The 25490-nt window shown below is 35.8% G+C and overlaps 1 pseudogene across 1 annotated transcript; it reads left to right on the forward strand.

The window, feature by feature from the left end:
* The first annotated feature begins 5978 nt into the window (after window positions 1–5978).
* On the forward strand, window positions 5979–11373 carry LOC147381389 (RAF-like serine/threonine-protein kinase PRAF; annotated as a pseudogene). The gene is made up of 8 exons (XR_015174587.1): window positions 5979–6224; window positions 6616–6779; window positions 6892–7039; window positions 7547–7669; window positions 7798–7885; window positions 9368–9469; window positions 10996–11099; window positions 11229–11373. The product of XR_015174587.1 is annotated as an RAF-like serine/threonine-protein kinase PRAF (transcript).
* Window positions 11374–25490: the final 14117 nt, after the last annotated feature.

Below are 25490 nucleotides of genomic sequence, written 5' to 3' on the forward strand. Positions count from 1 at the left end.
ACCACAGGGATTTTTGAAGGTTACAGGGATTTTTAAATGATAAAAACATTGTGGAAAACCTAATGATGTTATAAACATTGGATCTCATGTAAAAAACAACAAAATGGGAAGAGGTGGCAGTCTCTGCATTGAATGGACTAGTAAAAGGTTGGAGGGACTTCCTGCGAAGCTCCATCAAGCAAGCCTCGTTCACGCACTATCCAACTTTATGAGGTTTGCAATATTGTTTGTTCCTGTATTTGGAATTATGATTGTGTATCTACATAAGCTAATTTTGAACTTTTCATTGTATTTGAATTCCTATATAATAATGTATTAAGTATTAGAAACCATATTTAGGAACCAAAGGGGCTTTATATAATAATGTATTAAGTATTGGAATATTTCTATGTGTGTTTTCCAAGTGGGTTTATGCTTTCTTATGTACCCCCAAGAGTCTTATGAGTCCTTGTATGAATGGGAGCATATATGGCAACAAGCAGACCCAAAGCTTCTTCTTACTTTAGTAGGCTCTGGCATGATTTCCTCATTTTCTCTAAACTTTAGAAACAAGATGACTCTAGCAGCACTACTCGTTCAAGTTGATTCAGAACTTTGTTAAGCAAGATCAAGCAACCTCTATCCATGTCCAACGAGATAAAGGTTTGTACAACGAAATTGGGCTAAATCTTGTGAGCTTGTATTGAATGTACATACATATAGACCCCTCATGGAATATATATATATATATGTTCAGCAACAAACATTTTGATGATGATCTCCTCACCGTAAAGATCATCCTCACCAAAAATCAGCCCATTCCAAAATCTCTAACCATGTTTGAAAAATGTTTTGCCAAAAAGTTTGCCAAAATGTTTGTTGCTGAACATTTCCCATATATATATATATATAATATATATAGAGAGAGAGAGAGAGAGAGAGAGAGAGGCATGTAGTGTATACACTATGTGCAAGAAAATTGAAGTAAAAAACTCAATGGCGCCAAACACGCTAATGATGTTATCATCTTAACTCTTACCATCTAGTTTCTCAAGCGTCATGAAACCAAGCATATGTCATCACTTGGGTGTCTATGCAGAAAATGAATCATAGAGATGATGAGGATGGGTCAGCTAGCACTTGGCGAGCAAACTGTCCCTTCACTCGCGGATGCTGCTCTGCAAGTCTTTTCCTGCTTTGATATCTAACCTGTATGAGATAATTCCAGGTTAAGACATTGAAGCAGTAAAGACAGAATGCAGATTTTGGGATCAAGTGTTCAAAAAATTATTCATATAATTTTAAATGTAGCAGGCAATTTAAAGAATATAACTAATAGCAGTAGTAATAGAAGGTTAAGTGCACTAAAAATCGGTGTTTTCAAATGCCAAAGAGGGATGAAATGCAATCGATAGAAGAAGATGACGACGATCACATGCATTAGTAACAATTGCTATAAATTTACCTTTTTATCATAGCATCTGTCTTTCCGCTTCAAACGGAACTTATTCAAAGTTGCTTCTCTTTGGTTTGGTCAACGCAAAGAGTGTCTGAAAGCAGATGTGTTTTTTAATTTGAAGTGATCTTCTGATTCAGTTGCAACTTGCAATTTTTGTGCTTCTCCTCTTTCTTGGGCCCACCAAATTAGGATCAACTCCCATCTTTCCATTCTTTAAGCACATTCAAGAGTCAATTATCCATCATTAACCTGCGTTTATCATGGCACGTGTCATATACCCATTCAATGGGTGCCACTAAATTTTAGCTTGGTTAATCTTGGCAATCCTCATGTATGTGCACCACATGTGGTTGCACTTGTTATACAACTACTCAAATTTTGGATCCCACAAATGCCTCCACCTTGACTACTGATATTCAAAGAGAGTTCCAATTTTGTAATGGAATGTTAGAGCTTTTGTTTGTCTTCTTAGGCCCTGTTTCATTCTTCGTATGTATATATATTAGGCAAAATGAACAAATTATAAGGCAAAATTCTTCAAAACTGTTCAAATTGGACAATGTGTGCTTCAGATAGATGAAGTGTTATTATTAAAGAAGAAATTGATAAAAGCTTACCCTTAGAGCAATCTTCTTGAATTTATTCATCATAGAGAAACGCATGAGGAGTGATAAGACAGCAGAGTCTAGAGGTTTATACGGGGGAACTCCATCATCCACAATCCATGGGTGACCTGTTAGTACAGAAACCCACTATCACATTCACAAGGAAGAATCAAAGGCATAATACTGAAAAAATTAAGCTCACTCACACAGAACTTCATGAGCAGTCAATCTATCCTTTGGATCCCTTTCAAGCATTTTTCGTATCAAAATCTATCTTCTCTTCTAGAATCTGTTTGAGGATGGAATCCAAATCTTTGTCTGCAATGAACAAGTGATACAATAAAAAGTTGTTAAAATACATAGCATGGATAGAAAGTAATAAACATGTTAGAGGTTGATACAATAAAAAGTTGTTAACATACATAGCATGGATAGAAAGTAATAACATGTTAGAGGTTGATATATTGTGAGATTATTGAGCATTCATTGATTAATAAATATGCATATTATTGTTACAAGTGGTTTTATACTTTAAGTCTTCTACTTGACCATAATTGTGTCTCGATAATGAAATTCTATATGTGCCCTTTTAATTAAATCTACCTTCAGATGGGATGAGGTTGGAGACAAGAACTTAATTATAGAAACAAAGAGAAATTGAACAAGGAGGATCAATTTAATTCCACCAAAAAAATGTGTTTTAAGTACAAGGGACTAAACTACGTACAAACAAATTTTCAAATCCAAATTCTCTACCTAGGACATCCTTTAGTTGCTCCTAATTTATAAGATTTCTTTCAGCTTTGACCTACCCACATTGATTACTATCACATAAATATCTCGCCTACCTTTACAACCAGGTACGTGATTCCCAAACAGTCAAAAGAAATCCTTCCTCAATTAGAAGGTACAAAGCTCTAATACTTGTGTAGGAAATGCAAACAACTTCTCCCAAGAGTTGCCTAGAATGCAAGAAACATGCGAGTGCGGCTCACCACTTATAGATATATATGTGATGCAATAAATAAGAAAACAATCAATATTTGCGTGGTTTGTTATGTCTATGTCCCCAGATAAGAGATGAGAATGTTTCACCATGTTTGGTAATGATTTCAGGGTATACTTACAAAATTGTATGTTTCCAATCCAAAACCAACTCTCCCTAGCTTATGATTACGAAATCTTAACCAACTCTTTTTCCTTCCAAAAATACCCTGTTTGCTCATAGCTGGATAAATACCAAATCAATATAAACATAACAAAATGGTCATGAAACATCGCTCCTTGGGAAAGTGATGATTATTCCCAAGACACTCATGCCTCGAAAGGTATGTCTGTTCTTACCAAAAAGTCCTTCGGAGGCTTTCTACTCAAACCTTAAAAACTCTAAATAAGCTAAATGGTTTCTCTTATGCTAAGTATTATGAGAAATTTTGGACTTTTTGGTAAGAATAGACATACCTTTCGAGGCATGAGTGTCTTGGGAATAACTCTGCAGAGAGAAGAGAACATGACAAAATCAGTTGTGATTAAGAACAAGACTAAAAACCCAAGGAGGAAAGCTCACAAAAATGTTGCCTTTGTCATCTAAGCACATGTTACACACATAAGTAGGACAAATGAACACCGGCTAGTTCAATCAAGGTTGCTTGAAATCAGCCAACCCTGGTATGGAAACCTGAACAAGTCAACTTGGAAACCGATGAAGAGTCATTTCCTAATTTAAATATTTTATGAATATAATGCAACTAATATACAGAAATGACTGTAAGGAGGAAAGCATGTATTGTATTTTAGTTCAATACTCATAAAAATGACAATAACTAATAATAAATAAATAGTACAAATACATAAATGCATGCAACTTACAGATAAAAAAAATGTATTATGATCTGATAAATATTAAAAAAATAATAATAATTTGCACCAATTATGACATTATACTAATAGCCAATTGCTATCAGGTTAAAAAATGACGAAATGCCTAGTATTTGATATCAAGTTAAAAGGTCTGAACTTCAAAATTGAAAGTTAACAATCAAAACTCCAAAATTCAGGGCAAAAATTTCGAAAGCCATTTGGACAATTAATGACCCATTCAACTTGTTGAAATCATGTTCCAACAAAATAAGACTCGGGAAAATTTCAACAATTCTTTTCAAAATAAAAGCTGAGATATAACCATAAGAGAAGCTCCCAAAAGAAAAATAGGGTTTGAAAATTGTGTTTGTACGTAGTTTAGTCCCTTGTACTTAAAACACATTTTTTTGGTGGAATTAAATTGATCCTCCTTGTTCAATTTCTCTTTGTTTCTATAATTAAGTTCTTGTCTCCAACCTCATCCCATTTGAAGGTAGATTTAATTAAAAGGGCACATATAGGGGCAGGGTATTGGATATTTGGACATGCCCCAAGAATAAGTCGGATGCTCTAAGAGGCTTGCGTACTTCAGCTCCAAAAAATAATTAAAAATTTATTATGATCTGATAAAAAAAAAATGTATTATGATCTAATATTTGGACATGCCCCAAGAATAACTCCAAAAAATTGAGTCTTCTGCTAACCTATTCCAACATTGATGCTTAGATCATCTTGCCATCATAAGCCACCCCCAATGGTAAGCCCAAATAAGAAGGTGGGAAAGCTCTGTTCTAGCACCTAACAAATTTATATTTAAAAAACATTTCTAACAGTGAAAACCTTTCTATTACAAAATTGACTAGAATCCTAGAAATTGCTTCAAAACAACAAAAGACTCCACTTAGGAATCCTATTTGACTAAGAGAGCTATCGAAAAACATCTAAGCATCATCAAAAAATTGGAGGTTTGAAAATACAAGGTCCACCACTCACAATTGAAAATCATACAATAGCATAATAATTACTGGATTATTTATATTCTAGTCAGTGCTCCAATCACCACAAAAAATAAGAATAGAGACAATGGATCAACTTAACTTAGACCTCCAAAGCTCTTAAAGAGTTGGCTTGGTGAATTATTAACTAAGATTGAGAGGGATGACACAACGAGACACTTTATAAACTAACGAGAATCCATATCTGATTGAATCCCACCGAGAAAGCACATAATTCAGGAAGCTCCCAATAAGATGACACTACAAAAAAAATGTAAAATTAGAACACAAGGGTAAAACGGAATTAAGCCGTTTTTATTAAAAAACGGTATTAAACCGTTTTATTTTTAAAAACCGTTTTATCCGACCCATATTCGTTTATTTAGATCGAACGAAAGTCCGATCCATCTCTCTCAGCCGTCTCTCTCACACTCTCTCTCGTCTCTCTCGCACTCTCTTGTCTCTGATCTCAGTGGTTCTCTCATCTCTCTCGATCGTCTGTTGATCTCGCCTCTCTCTCAATCGATCGTCTGTTGATCTTGTCTCTCTCTCAATAGATCATCTCTCTGATCTCAGTCTCAATCGATCGTCTCTCTGATCTCAGTCTCAATCGATCGTCTCTCTATTTCAACTTTCAAGCGAAGACACCATGAGAGGACCTCTGAAAGGCTCTATCGCTCACAAGAAGCTTAATCCAGCGTAAGATCTGCTTCTTGTTCTTCTAATGTTTGAATTTTTCTGATTTTTCTTCTCTCTCTTTCGTTTCGATTTCATGGTCTTCGTTTTCTAATTTTCTGATTTTAATCGATATCGTCTCTCTGATCTCAGTCGCGCTCTCTCACTCGATCGTCTCTCTCGATCTCAGTCGCTCTCCCTCGATCTCATCTCTCTCTTGCTCAGTCGCTAGCTCGGTCCTCTCTCTCGCTCAGTCGCTAGCACTAATGGTATAATTTTCTTTCTTTTATCTTCTTTTATATTCATATATATATAGATCTTATTATGATTCAAAAATTAATCCATCATGATCCATAACCTTTGACAGAGTTTCCGTTTTCACCCTCTTTTGCTCTTTACTGTACAATGTTAGATAGTCGGCAGAATTACGAGGTGCCATTGTCACAATTTAATTTACACCACCACCTCACAAACCCAAATTTAGGGTCTTCGCCTAGGCATCATGATTCACGACTTATGACAGCGTTTCCGTTGTCTCCCTCGTCTGTTCGTTATACCAATGTAGAGGTTGACTCTGATAGTGACCGTCCAAACATTTCCAAGATCGAACCAACATATGCTGAGGCAGAAGCTTTGATTAGACAATTACAGGTTCTTGTCCATTGTCTTCTCGCCACATGATTATTAATTTTTTGATGCATCTCTATTCATTTGTATCCATCAATTTAATAATTATTACATTGCCTTTTGTATAGATAATAAAAATTGATGATCTAGAGCAAATTCGAGAATTGGGATCTGGTACATATGGGGTTGTTTATCATGGGAAATGGAGGGGTACTGATGTAGCGTAAAAAGAATAAAATTGAGTAGCTTTGCAGAGATACCGTCTAAGAGGGAACGTTTGGTTGGTTCTGTAATCCTTTCTACTATTGATTCCATTATCAATATCTATTGTTTCAAGTTCCAACCATATCATGAAAGGCTTTTGGATGACATGGTTTACTTTATCCTGATTTTATGTTTTTCGTTGGTGTAATAGATTGCTGATTTCTGGAAGGAGGCTATGATATTGAATTCATTGCGTCATCCCAATGTTGTTGCTTTCCACGGAATAGTTTGTGATGGCCCTGATGGATCTTTAGCAGCTGTGACAGAGTTCATGATTAATGGATCTTTGAAATAATTTTTGCAAAAGAAAATTCGGTAGAACATTTAATTATCAAAAACTAGATTTCTTCCATCTGAAGTTGGGCATCATTTTGCTATGGTATAAAACTTGAACTCACAATGCTATGTTTGGACCTCCCATGAGCAGAACAATTGATCATCGTAAGAGGCTCATTATGGCTATGGATGTCGCATTAGGGATGGAGTATTTGCATGGGAAGGATATTGTACACTTTGATTTGAAGTGTGAGAATCTATTGGTAAATATGAGAGATCCTCATCGACCTGTCTGCAAGGTGTGCTCAATGTTTACATTAAATTTATTTTTTCGATTATACTTTTGTTAGGAGCTTTTCTTGTAGTAGTGGACATCAAACTTTTATCATTCCTTTGTTACTTCTCCATTTGTCTGTAAAATTATATTGATTGCACTTGTTTAAACTCTTGAAAACCGTTGAATTATTGCCATAGTTGTATCATAATAATTAATATGAACGTAAAAGTGTTTGTTTAAAAAACATATATGTCAACACATGGAATTAATTGGATGAACATTTTGGCCATTCGGATTTGTGATGGTTGGTGTATTTGATAGTTCGGATCAATGTTGGACACCGACACAGGTATTTATTATGTGTTTATGGCATAGCAAGTAAGAAATATAGCTTATGACTGTTATATTGGCATTGCAATGTTGATTTGTGAGTTTTTCTCCAAAATAATCTCTTGTTTATTCTCATTTATATTGTCACAAGGAGCTTGTAATATTGTTAGAAACTCATTCACTATTTATATTCTTTCAGATTGGTGATGTGGGTTTGTCTATGATAAAGCAAAAAGCCTTAGTATCAGGAGGTGTCCGTGGAACATTTCCGTGGATGGCACCTGAACTTCTTAGTGGGAAAAGTGAAAGAGTAACAGAAAGAGTAAGATTCTTAGTACTGTTGGTTGCTCATGGGCATTTTCAACAAATGTTTCTGCATATCATCCATTGTTAATTTTATTTTATTTTTAGTTTCTATTATCTTGTTCATCCACTTTTTCCGTGTTGTAGATTGATGTCTATTCATTTGGGATTGTCATGTGGGAAATGCTTACCGGAGAGGAACCTTATGCAAATATGCGTTTTACTTCTATACTTGGTAAGCACCATTTGTTTGAGACTTTAGAAATTCCTAGCTAGTTTACTTGACAGGAAATCATTTTTGTAGCTTTTTTTGGGTAGCTAACCAACTTTGATCTGTAACTAAAATTATTTTCTATTCTTTATTGCCCCCGCAAACAGTTAATGAACAGTGATGGGTAGCTTCTTTTTTTTTTTTTTGTGATTTCACCAGAATGCTTGCCAAAACTCCTCGTCAAAAATCTCGAGTTGCAAGACTGGCTTGGGCTTGTAGAGATTATGGACAAAAACCTTATAACAGAGAACATAATTATAAGGAGTATTATGTAATGAATACTAGTTATGCTACAAAAACCCTGCAACATATCCTCACAAAGTGTATGCCTCAAAAGGAGTGCATATCCCTCAAGGCATAAGCCTTTTCAACAACTCTTGAAGTAATATTGGGCATGCCTTCGAGGGAAAATGGCCTTACTTTAAAGCCTCAAGGCCTTTTTGATCTTTGCCCTTATGCCACCCTAAGCCGTAAGCCTCCAATGCCATTGAAAACATTGGATCTATGGTGCTTTACCTGATTTGCCAAACTAAGTGGTTGATTTTTGAGTTTTTTCTTAATCGTGCATTTCATAAATTTTAAAATGTCCAAAAATGATGGAATATATTGGATGGTTGTGAATCATTCAATCATATTGATTGTTTGATGACTTCAAATATCTCCTAATTGGCCCATCGTTTACAAAGTTTCGTTGAATGTAGAATTATGCTTTTTTTTTCTTTCAAATTATTTGTTTGATGAATTTATATTATTTTCTTTGAGATTACAAATTGAATCTAAAAAGGAACACGAGGTAAAAAGTTGAGACACTAAAACATTTCAAGAAAATTTTTGCCATTTATTTATTTATTTAGAACTTAGAAGCAATAATCATTTATTGATTTACTTGGAACTCAGGAACAATATTTAGTATCAATGTATCATCTTTGCTGTTTATTTTTCACATTAAATAATACTCATAATAAAGGATATGTTATAATGGATAATGGTAGGCAAGGTTACTGTTGTAATGGGGATACATTATTGAGGTTCCTCACAGTTCCTTCTACAAAACAGTAGAAAAAAAAAATGCACATTATCCCTAGTACTAAATCAATATCTTGTCTTTGTCTCTGTCTCCTGGACCTACCTCCTATAACATCCAAGTGAATTCTTTATGTAACCACTGAAAATGCACGTTATCCCTAGTACTAAACCATGGTGCCTTATTGTAATTTTTACATGTTTCTTAGTCACTTCCCTGTGTAAATTACTCTGTTTATTGTTGTATTTGGTTTGGAATTGAAACATGTATTTGGTTTGGAATTGAACCATCTACTCTTAAGGTTAATATATATGTATATATATTTCACTTTTTATCCCTCCTTTTGGTTATATTCCATTACATGTAAGTGCAGCCAGACTAGGCATGTATTTAATCAGTTTTGAACACCTGATTGTTTGCAGGATCCTTCAGCAATTAGTGCCCGGCATGCAAGGTTGCAGATTTGTACCTCATTTATCCGCATTGCCAAGACTGCTGACAAAAGCCTTCTTCCTCATATGAAGGTAATTCATATTTTCCACCACCTAGCAGGAAATAGCATTAAGATAAAGTTGATATTTTCAGTTTTTTTTTTGGGTGGAGTGATTCAAATGGTTGTGGAAAATCACTAATTATCTGGATGATTGCTTTGGACTGGAGATAAGAGTTAGGGTCAATTGGCCTAAAGTCTTGGAACCTGCAAAGAGTCGGGGACCCATGCATGTAGCACCCATATGGTGGTTGTATATAATGTAAGTCATACGGGGCTCAACCTAGATGGGTTTAGTTGCCCCTTGGGTTGGTCTTGATGCCACAGCCTTATTAGATTACCCCTATGCTTTAAGAAGAATGTTGGGCTGTAGCTTGGTTGGCAGTAATCCCCAAGTTTCCTTCCTTCTAGTCACATGACACTGCACCAGAAGGAAAACTAAAGTTAAGCCTAGACAATAGTAAGGCTTGGACCTTGAGCGTTCCAGGTGCTTGTATATTGCAAATTGCAGTTGAGCTCTGTAGGCCTGTGCTGCATGTGTTACGAGGCACATAACTTTCCCATTTGTCAGACATTTTTCTTTGGCAAGCAAGTTCTGTTGCTGGCAGCATTATGCAATGTGGTCACTTCAGAATGTGTCTAACCTGTTGAAGACCACATGTCTGCTGGTACCAATCACAAGGCTATGCACCCTGTTACATTATCCAGGGCAGATAGATCATTGCTCTATTGAATGGTGTGATTCTACAGTTCATTGAACAGCAAAAGTTATAGAGGGCAACCAATAACCCACCAAATATTTGTGTTAACCAAGCTCTGTCAAATATTTTTCTTTCAGCTATAACTTATATATATATTGATTTTAATATCTATCAGCTTATTTAAATACAATCTCGAATAGGTATTTCAAGAAAATATTACTTCTAATTTATTGAATAAATTGTATGGCGTATTTCTGTATTGGGTTCATGGGGATCAGCATGTCTAGACTTTGTGTCAATGTTGGACACAGAAACAGACATCTGTCTTTGTGAGATAGCTTAAATGCATTTTAGAACACCCTCGGTTTGTGAAGGCAACCATATGATGCATGTTTTTTTTTGACAATGCTAGTTTAGCAACGCTAACAGTTGATATTTGATTATGCACTATATCAAAATGAAACATTACCTGATGGTACAATGGATGCTTGAAATACTTCAAGAGGTTTTTGAATTGCCATTTAGGAGAAATTTAAAAGGGAATTTATTTTTCAGAGGAAAATTTACCTTCTCTAGATAAACATATCTTTTCACTCCATTTTACTTCATCCAGTGAACTGAAAAGGAATTGAGAGACAGTTATTTTGAATGAGTAAATGTTATCTGGAAAAATCTATTTTCATTCCAAAATATCTAGCCTTCAGAGTAAGCGAAAAACTTCTTTGCATTATGGATCCAAACATCATATTATACTGATATACATGTATGTTATGTACATATATTGTTCTTACTTGTGGATATATGTAAATGTGGAAATACCATTTGATTTGTTTACTCTGTTATTGTGTTGAATTTACAGGGAATTGCTGACACTATGGGTTATCTACAAAGAGAAGGTCGTTTACTTCGTGGGGAGCATAATCTTCTAGGTGAAGCATTTCTCATTATGGCATCTGCTGCTGGGTAATTATTTACCAAGGGCTGGTTTTGTAGATATTTTCTCATGATCGATCTGCTTGATTTTATTCACAATGTCTACTTGGATTTTTTTTTGTCATTGAAGGTTTTTTAAGTTTCTAAATTTTGATGCAGGATACAACAACAGCAAGAAGTTTTGGCTGGTTGCTAGAACCTTTGAACAAACAATGGACATAGATAGAATGGCAAAATGCTTATTTGTTTGAACCTACAGGTCTTGTCCGCTTGTGTTCTGATACAGCATTTATGTAGTCACTTTTCCATACTATAACATTCTTTGAAAATTATGACTCATTGCAACTCTTTTTGTGTATAAATTAATGTGATAGAGAACCTCGATGTTCTCTATATGGATTTATTCTAACTGTGGGTAATAGGTAAGTAGCGAAAATAAAAAATAAAAAAAATAAAAATTAATTTTAGATATCAATTTATAACAATTTTAGATATCGGTTTATAATCGATATTTAAAGTCTCAGACGTAGGACATCAGTTTTATAAAATCCGTTGTCTAAAATCTTTTTCGGTTATTGTGTATATAAAGACGCAGATTAGGAAGGGTTTTAAACCGTTCCAAATCATGAAACATAGACCGGCTTTCAGCCGTTTAACCTCATTAACGACGCCTCGATTAAAGACGGTCCACAAGCCGTTTCATAGTGGCTTAGGAACGGTAATAAACCGTTCCTAATTGCCATATTTGTTGTAGTGTGATCATACGCTTTCGTTTAATCAATCTTACACACCAATAATTTAAACCACATTGTTTCTAGTACAAAAGAAAATAAAAAACATCAAAATAAGGTCAAGAGATCTAAGATTGAATCCAATGTAAATCAGAACTGTGAGATAATAGAACTAACAAAACTGCGTTTAATCATATCTAAAAACCTAAATCTTCAATCCAAATCCCTAATGCAATCTATATAAAGAAAAGAGGGATTAGAGATAGTACCTAGCCCGAGAGATCGATTGAGCGAGCGACTGAGCAAGAGAGAGATGAGACCGAGGGAGAATGACTGAGCTCAAGCAAGCAACTGAGCAAGAGAGACGACCGAGCTAGCGACTGAGCGAGAGAAAGATGAGATCGAGGGAGAGCAACTAAGATCGAGAGAGATGATCGAGTGAGAGAGAGATGAGAGAGAGAGAGAGAGAGAGACGAGTGAGAGAGACGAGTGAGAGATCAATCAGCCTTAACGTTCTTTTTCTTCGGAATCCTGAAAATTAGAAAACGAAGAACATGAAATCGAAACGAAAGAAAGAGAAGAAAAACCAGAAAAATCGAAACATTAGAAGAACAGAGAAGCAGATCATACGCTGGATTAAGCTTCTTGTGAGCGATAGAACCTTTCGGAGGTCCTCTCATGGCGTCTTCGCTTGAAAGTTGAAACAGATCAAGAAGAGTTTCAAAGTGAGAAATAGAGAGGAAAGCGACTGAGATCAGAGAGACGATCGATTGAGAGAGACACGAGAGAGCGATTGAGATCAGAGAGACGAGAGACTGAGAGAGAGAGAGAGAGAGAGAGAGAGAGAGAGAGTCGAGTGAGAGAGACGACTGAGAGACCAATCGGACTCTCGTTCCATCTAAAGAAACGGATATGGGTCGGATAGAACAGTTTTTAAAAATAAAACGGTTAATACCGTTTTTTAATAAAAACGGCTTAATGCCGTTTTACCCTTATGTTCCAATTTTACAATTTTTTTGTAGCGTCACCACCAACAAAATCACAAAATCTTAGAAATGTTACCAAAAAAAATAAAAAAATTCCAGCAAAAAAGAGATTGCCTAATTAATTTTGTCAAATTAATCAATGATTTGTTGAATTACTCGACAATTCTCCAAAGTAATTGACAATTTGTTGAAAAATAAATCTGACCCAAGCTAATCAGTCCCCTCGAAACCCTAGGGTCCCTAACTCCCACCTCTTCATCTCACTAAACCTAACTTTTCAATGCCATGCACCTATGTTATTTGGTTAAAAGAATCATTTTTATAATTTCAGAATTTTTTTTTCTGAATCTTTCCAGAATTAAACTGTACTTTCTCCATACCAAACTTAGTTACTATGTCTCCAACACTCAGTTTCAGGTACTCAAAAACAAACTAATAAATGCCTGAAAAACAACATATAGATTGTCCTTAGGAAGGCCACACGATACCAAAATGTTGCCAGGTTGCCATGGCAATTAGGATGCTTCATGGTTGCCGCACCATGAATTGGCTCATCACACGATCTGAAAATGTTACTTCAGGTCTAGTAGGAGCCAAATATATCAAGCTATCGACCAACTCTAATAACACTCATGTGGATCTGCAATTCTAAAAAGCTCATAGACATGCAGATACATGCCACACCAAGTCAAATATAAGAAATAAGGTAGGCAAGCGATACAATTTTACGATGCCAAAAGACACAAATTCAAAAGAAATTGTAAAAGTGAATCCAACATGATATATTTCAGGTCAATCTCAATTTTATAATATTTAGAAACTTATGAGTTCGCTCTGTCCATTCAATTGTCTTCATCGTTAATTCAGTGGAAGCAATCAGTAGTACTTCAATATGTTTTTTTATCGATCATGAACCTCATACTTCCTGCAAAACAAGAAAATTTGATAATATCATTAACAAACTATGAATAAAGGGTGGCGTTCAGAGGCCCTAAAGAAAGCCAAATATTGTGCCAAACATTTTTTCAATGTATGGGTTAAGTTTCGGAATGGGCTGATTTTTTCCAATACTACTAACCCCATTAAAAGTGGTTTACAAAAATCAGATGGTCCACAATTCTTCAACTTGTACACTAGGGTTCGAAGTTTCGGAATGAGCCTCTTTTTGGTGAGGATTATCTCTTCACCATAGAGATCATCCTCACAAAAAATCAGCCCATTTCGAAACTTCTAACCCCTATTTTGAACAATGTTTGGCTCTCTTAAAGCCTTCTAACACTTCCCATGAATAAATCCATTAAAAGATCCTTTAAACATGACTCAATTGCAAAGAAAACAATACATCATATAATCAAAATCTAATGTACTTGCTTGTAGAGGTGAGAAGTATAACTAAATTCCAGTAAAAATAAGTTTTTTATTTCCTAAAATAGGTTTTGTTATGGGGTAAATTACCAATTCGTGAGGCGAATATGATGAAATTCTGATTCCAGCTAACTGCTCATTTTAATTCCCAAAACGTCAATGTGCAAGATCGCAGGTTTTTCAAGTGACGATCTCGCAGGTTTAAAGTGACAATCTAGCTAAAAGTAGTGAACCTACGAGACCATCACTTTTATAACCAGTGAAATTGTCCATTTTGGGGGAAAAATATCAGCGAGATTGCCACTTTAGACCTGCAAGACCGTCACTTGCAAACCTGCAATCTTGCACGTTAACGTTTTTGGAATTAAAATGAATAGTGGCCCAGAATCGGAATTTAGTCGAAAGTTGATCACATTTTGATAAAATTTCCTTTGTTGAGCATATCAAGATTTGTATTCCACAACTTGTTGGACTTAATAGCTTGGAATATATCATTCCTAAGCTAATTTCAAGGGATATCCGTGACAAGCCTCATGAGCCCAAGTAGAGAACAAATTCAAAATTTGCTAAATAGAGAAAATTCTACAATGAATCTGAGACATAAAAAGTTGCTAAAATATAGAAATAGGAGAAGATTAAGTCCGACTCAAAGATTAATATTATCAAACAAAGGAGAAAATATGTCAAAAAATCAACGAGTAGTGTGAAAGTGTAATGTCTTCGAAATCCATTACGTATCTTAGAGAATTCTTATTAATAATTAAGTTTGGTCACTTAGAAATTAAAAAAAACATTTAGAAAATGATTCTTGAAAATCCAAGAACACCATTAAGTTCGTATCGAAAAATTATCTAAAAATGACTATAATTATGTAAAGAAACGGAATCCGAGACATAAACATTTTAAACAAATTCAAAAATGACCTTTACGTCCTTGGGACACTATAAATACTAAAGCTAGAGAAAAATTTACATAATTTTTTTTAATATCTTCCCCATACTAAAACCTTAATCTTAGCCTCTCTAAAACTTCAAACTTAGATCCAAAGACGTAGAGCGAGATCCAAGACTTGATGAAAGAGAAGAAAATTTTCGTCTCATCAAGGGCTTCGAGAGGATACAAGAAAATCATGATTTTGTGGGAAATGAAACTCAAAAAATGAACGAAGAAAGATATTGGGAGTTGATCTTGGAGCCATTGCATTGTAGAAGACGCTAAAAAAAAGTAAGATCTCCTCCCTTCTACCCTTTAGTTGCTAAGTTTGTTTGTAAAAAATCGTTTTATATTAAGTAATCATGCTAGATTTTCAATCTAAGATAAAAACTTTCAAAAACATGCATGATTAGTTAGTTTCCATTCGTAGATCTTGTTTTAAATTGGTACCAACAACCACCGAAAAAAAATGAGTTCTGCCACCAACAAGACTAGTTTTTCAATATTTTAACATTCTTTTTCCCAACAGCACATACATTTTCAGTACCTTTTTTTCCATTAAAAACATTTAAGTACATGTACTTTAAGTTATTTAATGAAAATAATGTAATACCCCTTACTTGGAAACATTGGGAATAATTTAAAAATCCAAATCTCAACGTATCAAAATCTAATTTTTTGTTCTAAGAATAAAATGCAAATTATGGTGTTTTTGTCAGATTTTCAAATCCAATTTTCTTTGACCTCCCTTCAAGCTAAGTTTCAAAATTTATATGATATCAAATATCATGATTAAGACTCTCAATTTCAAAATTCTATTTTACGTTTGAAGAACTTTGAAAATTCACATTTTAAACACTATGCCAAATTTTCACAACTTTAACTATTTATGATTTTATCATATTTTTCAAGTCTTTTTACTCAATCAAAACCATCATATGGAAATGATTGATACCTTAAGGTCACAAATATTCTTTTAAAAAGAAACATATCTTGATAATTACTTAGAACGATAGATGTTTTTCGATGGATGGATAGAGAAAACTTATGTCCTTGATTGATTGATAAGACAGTGTCTCTAAACTTATGCAGTGGTTATGCTACATTATGCATAATAGATAGATAGATGGATGGATATCTCACGTTCCCATGACCATGTGAGATATTATTGATGAGCGGATGGTTTAACAAGATACATTTATTTTAGGGTTTCAGATTCTAATTTTAATGTTATTTGTCAAAATGCTATATATTCTTGGATGTTAATTGTTTAATTGATATAATTATAAAATCTTCATTTAATCCTGATTCATTGCTCATGTTGATTGTAATGAGATACAAAAGATGAGTTGTAGTAGTTTGGTTCAAATAGAGAGATTCGATTAGTTTGTTTTATATTGTCTCAGCTGTGCTTGTGATTATAGTTGATCCATATTTGGGTTAAACATAAAGGATTCATTTATCACTACTAAGGTAATCTTGTTCAGAAGTGTATTAATGTGAAATGGAATGGAGTTCTCTTATATGATCCAAAAATATATCTATATATTTATAAGAAGCAGCCATATATAATTTTGTAACTCTCATTAAGCATCTAAATATAAATATTGTATAATTTAAAAGTGGATAAGAACTATAGAAAAGAGTGAGATGTTATGATCAGATCAAATTTTCCATTGTTTTGTTGTGGATGATTCATGTGAGAATATTATGACATGTGTAGAATTTACTCCTTGAATTATAGAGGAAATTAGCTAAATAGGTATGAATTTTACAAAAATTAGTAAACCAGCTTGTGTGCCATCTTGAGATATGCCTGCATAAGCTTCAACCATTATGTTGAGAACACAAACAGTTGTGTGATCATGTAAAACAAAAAACAAAAAAAATGGGTTACTGAGTGGAGAGAAATAAGAGGGATAGAGAGAATAAATCTTGATCTGAAGCTTTTTTCTTTGTTGGGTACCCAACTATGAATCTATTTTAGTTTTGTGTAGTTGTGACTCTTTGTTAGGTTTTTTTTTTCTTTTCTTGTCTTTGCTTTTGTGTGATGTGTGATCATTAATATATATTTTTGATTGTATTCTTAATGGCTATGGGTGTCCCATTCCTATAATAAAGGTAAGGTACCTACATGGTGAAAGCGCCCTCGATTCACGGGGTGCGCGAATTCGCTTTTGACCCTTGAGGTTTGGGAGTCGCCACCTAGTTATTATGGTCTAAGAACCAAACTAACTCTAAAACGGATAAAAAACTAATCTACTATAGAAAAACTAAATCCGGGGATCATATTACGGGGTTGGAAGGTGTTAGGCACCAACCCCGCCCGGACAATGCCGGTCTCTACTTATCCCAAATAAGATTACATCGCTAATGACAAAACTTAGATATAAAAATAACGAAAATCTCAACTTCGATCTGCAAAGGTTCTATTCCCTCAGATCTGTTGAAAATGCTCCTTGTACCGTACTCCTTACTTCGTTCTATCTCCGGATCTGATTTTTGATCTCCGAGGCAAGGTATCTCCTTCTTGGATCTGAGTGCTTCGAATTTGTTGTAGATTTTGAGGTATTTTTGAAAGATTTCTAAGTGTTTTTTAGGCTAAAATCGAAGTAGGGGTGTTAGGTAAGGAGTTGGGACTCCAAAATTAGGGCTTTGAAGAGGTTGTGGAGGCTTCTTCACTTACTTTTTCTAGGGTTTTTTCTTTAATACAAAAATAAGGTTTGGAGGCTCCTATTTAGAAAGTTTTTTAGAAGCATTAGGGTTTGATTAGGGTTTCTTTTAGAGTTTTAATTAGGATTTTGACTTTGGTCTTATGAGATTGACTTAGCCTTTAGGGTTTTAATTTAGGGTTTTGACTTAGTCTTATGAGATTGACTTGATTAGTTTAGATTAGGGTTTTGATTTAGGGTTTGACTTTAGTCTTATGAGATTGACTTTAATACTTTGACTTTAGTCTTTCTTGGTTGGCTTTTAATATCTTGACTTTAGTCTTACTTGATTGACTTTAAGGTTGAATTTAGTCTTACTTGATTGACTTTGATTTTTGGAGAACCCCCTTTTATTATATCTTTAATTCTTTGGGCCCCCAGATAGAAGGGTCTTTGAATAAATATCCTGGCAATCATCAACAATTTTGCCTGAAAGCCTGATTGATAGATTTTTTAGTTTAAATTTTTAAATTAATTTTATTAATGTTTCACTTTACATTATTTAATGTTTTATTTATTAATTTCAAAAATTTTAATTATTAAATTTGTAAAATTATCATTTTACCCTCGGAGATGATTTTTTACGTTTTAAATCGTTTTTCAATGTTCCAGGATGTTTTGGAATCAGTTTTTCATAAGAAATTCAATGAGAATGTTGATTTTTGTCATTTATGAAGTTTTTTGTATGAAATGGTCGTGAACTTTATAAGGGGCATTTTCGTAATTTTGACAAATTTTGTGAACATTGGCGAAATGATTTATTTAGTTTTGATTTGTTATTTTATGTGTTTGAATGAGTTTTCCTAAGCGTAACGTAGGCTCTAAGGATGTTTTAAGGTTATGGGTATTTTGGTAATTTGGTCATTTTTAGTAATTTTTATCGTGAAGCTTCTTTTTGGTTTGCAAGATGATTTCTATGTTTCTGGGGTCGTATTTTCCTAGCGTAGTGTGGTTTCTAAGTTTTGTCAGTTCGAAATACCTGATCCAGATTTCTGAAACATATCTGGTAACAAAATAAAGTATTGGAATAGACATCCATCATTGGGAACCATTGCGATCGGGTTGACTAGTTGATTAATCAGGCGAATGAAAAAATGGGGTGTCTATAGATGCCCCTCTTTGGCAGAGGGTTGAAGCAAACTAGATAGCAAATCTATTTTGGTAGATAGTGCGATATCTAAATGCCAAAGCTAGTGACAGTTCATTTTGCAGCTTGATTTAGCAATTCGTCGGGGTGTTCGGATCCTTGAGGGTAAAACTCTCCACGAACTAGAAAAATGTCAAGTCCTTGAGCGCGAGGTCTCACTGGCAGTGTCAGATCCTTGAATTTTAGAAAATTCTCCTTGACTGATGTAACAACTGTGCAAGTGTGTGGATTCAAAATCTGAGATAGATTTCAAAGAGTTTGAGTAAAATTTGAGCACAAAATGAATATAAATTGAGCTAAACTGAGCATAATTCCGAGAGCCCTCGACGGTATCTGAGCATAGTTCCGAGAAAACCCTCGACGACCTCTGAGTATAATTATGAGAAAACCCTCGACGACATTTGAGCATAATTCCAAGAAAACGCTTGGCAGCATCTGAGCATAATTCCGAGAAAACCCTCGGCGGTAACTGAGCATAGTTCCGAGAAAACCCTCAGCGGCATCTGAGCATAATTTCAAGAAAACCCTTGGCGGCATCTGACCATAGTTCCGAGAAAATCCTCGGTGGCATCTGAGCATAATTCCAAGAAAATCTTTGGCGGCATCTGAGCATAATTCCGAGAAAACCCTCAGTGGTAACTGAGCATAGTTCCGAGAAAATCCTCGGCGGTATCTGAGCATAATTCCAAGAAAATCCTTGGCGGCATCTGAGCATAATTTCGAGAAAACCCTCGGCGGTAACTGAGCATAGTTCCGAAAATACCCTCGGCGGCATCTGAGCATAATTCCAAGAAAATCCATGGTGGCATCTGAGCATAGTTCCGAGAAAACCCTCGGCGGCATCTGAGCATAATTCAGAGAAAACCCTCGGTGGTAACTGATCATAGTTCCGAGAAAACCCTCGGCGGCATCTGAGCATAATTTCAAGAAAACCCTTAGCGACATCTGAGCATAGTTCCGAGAAAGCCCTCAGCGGCATTTGAGCATAATTCCAAGAAAATCCTTGGTGGCATCTGAGCATAATTCTAAGAAAACCCTTGGTGGCATCTGAGCAAAGTTCCGAGAAAACCCTCGGTGGCATCTGAGCATAATTCCAAGAAAACCCTTGGCGGCATCTGAGCATAGTTCTGAGAAAATCCTCGGTGGCATCTGAGCATAATTCCAAGAAAACCCTTGGCGGCATCTACGCATAATTTCAAGAAAACCCTTGGCGGCATCTAAGCATAATTCCGAGAAAACTTTTGGCGGTACCTGAGCATAATTTGGAGAAAGCCCTTGGTGGCAACTGAACATAGTTCCGAGAAAGCCCTCGGCGGCAACTGAGCATAATTCCGAGAAAGCCCTTTGCAGCATCTGGCTGAATAAAACAGAGAATGAAGGAAGTAATTTGGGAAAGAACGATTGAAAATGAAATCTGGAAAAGAGGGGTTAAATCTAGGAAAGAATAGATCTGGGACAGAATGAATGCCCTACCTCCTATATGAGATCCAAAATGCATTTGTTTGAACCTCAAGATTTTATCTAAAATTTTTATGAATTTAAAACCTGAGTTTTTATTTCTTTTGAACCTCAAGGGTTTTTTGAAAAAATGTTACCAAGAGGGTAACCTTAAGTTTGGGGTTCCCATTATCTTTTAAGATTAACATTACTCAAAAACAAAATATCCCTAATTTGACAATAAACATGGAATCGAAGATAATTGAACACATCATTAAAAAAAATGCCCCTGGTACAAGGGGGGAACTTACATATTTAGAGGGAGAAGAAAATGCCCCTTGTTTGAAGGTTTGAAATATTTGATTACCAAAAGCGCAATAAAGATCCAACTTTTGATTTTGATTAATTTTATTGAAGATTTTGAGTCAGGCTCAAGAGAACAAAATTATTTCCCTTTTGAGACTCATCATAAAATTCACTCTTCTCTCTCTTGGTTCACTTGGGGAAGTAAACATTTTCAGATTGATCGTAGACAAGATACTTGTGACTTCTGAGTCTGTGCCTGGTTTAAGCTAAGTATTGAACTTGATTATTCGGATTTTTGATATTTCAGCTCGGACCGCTCTCAGCTTAGGATTTTCTTTTATTTTTCTTTGTCACTCTAACTTTTGCTTAGATCGCCTTTTCAGGTTTTCAATCTAGCGAGCTTGCTCTAACTTTTGCCTAGATCGCCTTTTCAAGTTTTCAATCTAGCGAGCTCTTTCTTTTTTTCTTGGCTCTGATTGTTGTCAAAGTTGTCCTTTGAGATTTTCAACCTTGCGAGCTTGCCTTAATTTTTGTCTAAGTCGCCCTTTTCGGGTTTTCAACTTAGGAGGCTTTATCATTTTTTTATCTTTTTCTTCTCCTCTGAACTTCTAGAATTATTGTCTGATCATGCTTTGCTGCCCTCCTTGACTTTTCCACACGGTACTTAGGAGGACTTTTATAGGTAGGCTTAGGACTAGGCATAAAAAGAAAGGAATTTTGAGGCTCAAAAACCCAAATGCCCCTTGTGTGGCATTTCATTTTGAATTTTTTTCCCCATGATGATATTTTTTTTTCTTTTTAGATTTTTTCTTTGTCGGGGAATCTATTTTTTATTTTGATGTGGTCAGGCCTGAAGTAATTTCTCAGGTTGCCTACGTACCCCAAATTTTTGGGATCAGGCCAAAACGTAGTTCGGATTTTTCCCTCCCCTAGGTTAGGTAATCAGACTAAGAAGTAAAAGGCATATTTTTTCTCTTTTTGAACAAGCTGCAAAGGGGTTGAGAAAAGCCATAATGAACTAGGTAGTAGGAAAATTGATTCGACCAAAAATGGCCTCCTTAAATGTAGTACCGTTTGATTTGGTCAAGGTTGGTTGGTTCTGGTAACTCGATTCCATCATGATCTTGAAGCCTGACAGCTTTTCCTGGTAATATCTCGTTAATGATGTACGGACCTCCCCAATTTGGTTTGAACTTCCCTCTAGGGTCAAAGATAGGTGCTCGATTCTCTTTGAGTACTAAATCTCCTACTTGTAAGTGACGGACCTTGATCTTTTTGTCAAATGCACGGGCGACCCTTCTTTGATAAGCTTGCACGTGATACAAAGCTCTCAGTCATTTTTCTTCAATCAAATTCAATTTTTCATACCGCTGGCAAACCCAATCTGTTTCTGACAATTGACTTTCCAACAAGATCCTGAGAGATGAAATTTTAATTTCAACTGGCAAGACCGCTTCCATGCCATACACTAAGGAGCAGGGAGTAGCTCCAGTAGAGGATCGAATTGAAGTTCGATATGCCCATATTGCAAATGATAGTTTTTCAGACCAATCTCGATGTGATTGACACATTTTCCTTATGATAGTCTTAAGATTCTTATTAGCTACTTCGACTGCTCCATTTGTCTGAGGGCAGTAAAGAGATGATTTGTAATGTGAGATTTTAAACTTTGAATACAAAGTAATAACCTCAGCTTTGAAATGTGACCCGTTATCAGAAATCAGTTCCGAAGGTACCCCGTCCCGGTTGATGATGTTCGTTTGGATAAACTTTACAACTCAAGACGCGGTGAAGACAGCATAAGAGGCAGCTTCGACCCACTTAGTAAAATAATCGATAGCAAGTAAAATGAATTCATGCCCGTTTGATGCTTTAGGCGATATTTTACCAATAATGTCAATTCCCCAAACTGAGAATGGCCATGGTGAAGTCAGACTAACTAATCGAGAAGGTGGCACATGTATGAGATTTGCATGTATTTGGCATTTGTAGCAGATCTTGACCATGTGATGACAATTTGTTTCCATTGTAGGCTAGTAGTACCCTTGTCTCATAATTTTCTTAGCTTACATTTTCCCACTCATGTGAGGGTCACATTCTCCTGAATGTAATTCAACCATTATCTGTTCAACTTGATCTTCATCGATGCATGACAAATGAATCCCATCATAAGACCTTTTGTATAAACTTCCTGCTCACAGGATGAATTGAGATGCTAATCTTAGTAAGGCTTGTCGTCCCTTCCTCGATGCTTCTTCTGGGAATTCTTATTTTTCTAACACCTTTTTAATGTCTGTGTACCACGACTTTCCATCAGGTAGTCGAGTAGCAATATTGATCTGATAGCAATATGCAGGTTTTTCTTTGACTTTGACAGTGATCGGCCTCAATTCCATGTCAGGGGACAAATGGATCATTGAAGATAGAGTGGCTAACGAGTCAGCAAATCTATTATCTTCCCTTGACACATGTTGGAACAAAATAGCTTCAAATTTACTCACTAGGTTTAACAAATACTCATGATAAGGTTTCAACTTATCGTCCCTAGTCTTCCATTCTTCCAATGACTGGTGTATGACCAAAGCTGAATCCTCAAAAACTTCGATTTCTGTAATGTCTAGATTCAAAGCAGCTTCAAGTCCAACGATGCATGCCTCATATTCGGCTGTGTTATTGGTGTTAGAGAAAGCTAACTTAATAGTGATCGGAATGTGGCATCCTTCAGGAGAAAACAGGACTGCCCCTATTTCATACCCAGTTTGATTGGCGGCTCCATCGAAATACAACTGTCATGTTTGGTTATGAGGCTCTTCTTCAACATGCAAGATGTTCTCATCTGGGAACTGATCAACAGGCCTTATTCCTTCTACTACTGGGTGGTCTGCCAAGTATTCTACTACAGCTCTCCCCTTGATGGATTTCTGTGTAACGTGCGTGATGTAAAACTCTGATAACAACAATAACTATCGTGCGATTCTTCTTGTCAGTGTCGATTTCTCGAAAAGATACTTGAGAGGATCCATCCGAGATAACAACATAATTGAATGAGATAACATATAGTGTCGAAGTCTCTGAGTAGCCCATACTAGTGCCAAGCAAGTTTTTTCCAGGACTGAATACTTTCGTTCATACTCTAACATTTTCTTACTGATGTAGTAGATAGCCCTTTCTTTGTGAGTATCTTTGTCATACTGTGCAAGCATGCATCCCATAGCTTCTTCTGTGACTGACAGATAAAGAAGAAGTGGTTCACCAGGTGTGGGTGGAACCAAAATAGACGGGTTCAAGAGATATTCCTTGACTTGGTCGAAGGCCTTTTGACATTGCTCATTCCAAACTGTTGGTTCATTCTTCTTGAGAAGCTTGAAAATAAGTTCGCAGACGTTGGTGAGTTGAGCGATGAATCTGCTGACATACTGGATTCTGCCTAAAAAACCTTGAATTTGCTTTTCAGATTGCGACGGTGGCATCTCTTGGATAGCTTTAATTTTCACAGGATCTACTTCGATCCCTCTTTGACTGACCACAAATCCTAACAATTTTCCAGAAGTTACTCCAAATACACATTTATGCGGGTTGAGGCGGAGTTTGTACTTTTGAATCCTTGTGAGGAATTTTTCTAACGCAGTAACATGTCCCAGTCATTCTTTGGATTTGACTATCATATCATCCACATAGACTTCGACCTCCTTGTGTATCATGTCATGTAGTAGAGTCATAGCTGCTTTTTGGTAGGTGGTTCCGACATTCTTCAAACCAAAAGGCATAACCTTGTAGCAAAAGGTTCCCCACTGTGTGATGAGCGATGTTTTTTGCATATCCCGAGGATCCATTTTTATCTGATTGTACCTCGAAAAACCATCCATGAAGGATAATAAAGTGTGCCCTGCTGTACTATTTACTAGAACATTTATATGTGACAAAGGAAAACTATCCTCTGGGCTTGCTTTGTTTAGATCTCTAAAGTCCACACACATCCTGACTTTTCCATCCTTTTTTGGTACCGGGATGACATTAGCAATCCACTCAGGGTATTCTACTATTTCCAAAAATCCAGCGTTAATCTACTTCGTAACTTCTTCTTTAATTTTCAAAGTCCATTTCGGCTTCATACGTCGAAGTTTCTATTTAATGGGTCGAGCATCCGGATATAACGGAATCCGATGTTGAACAATGTATGTGCTTATTCCCAGCATATCCTCGTAAGACCACGCAAACACGTCTTTGAACTTTCTGAACAAGTCTACTATCCCTATGCGTTCATCGGGGAATAATATGATTCCAATCCGAATCTCTTGAGGACTTTCTTTTGTTCCGAGGTTGATAACCTCTACTTCCTCCATTGGAGGTTGAGCCTGACGTTCATTTTCTTGTTCAAGTAATTTGATTATTTCAGGGGGAAGTTCTTCGTCAGAAGATTCTCCCTCCAAAGTCAGATTATTAGTTAAATTATTATTGCGCTCGGGGTAATCAAAAATTTCTTTCATTTCATTAAAAAGAGATGGGGTAACAGGACTCATTGTCGACTTGACAGACTCACTTAACTTAGCAAAAATAAAGGACTTACTTGATTCAACAAAAATAAATGACTCATCTAACATGTTAGACTGAACAGGATTAAGGGGACTGACAGACCCAGTCTTGACATGCAATACATGACTAATTACATGATAGCTAGAGAGACACCCTACAACGGATTTGATTGCAGACTGAGGATTTGGGATCCCCTTCTCAGTTGACAACACCAAGACACTGTGATCTTCAATGAATAACTGGTCAATGTTGAGGGAGTCTAGATTGAGCTG

The sequence above is a fragment of the Akebia trifoliata genome, unplaced genomic scaffold (assembly GCF_017979445.1).
Source record: "Akebia trifoliata isolate Shusen 1 unplaced genomic scaffold, ASM1797944v1 Contig00521, whole genome shotgun sequence".
NCBI lineage: Eukaryota > Viridiplantae > Streptophyta > Magnoliopsida > Ranunculales > Lardizabalaceae > Akebia > Akebia trifoliata.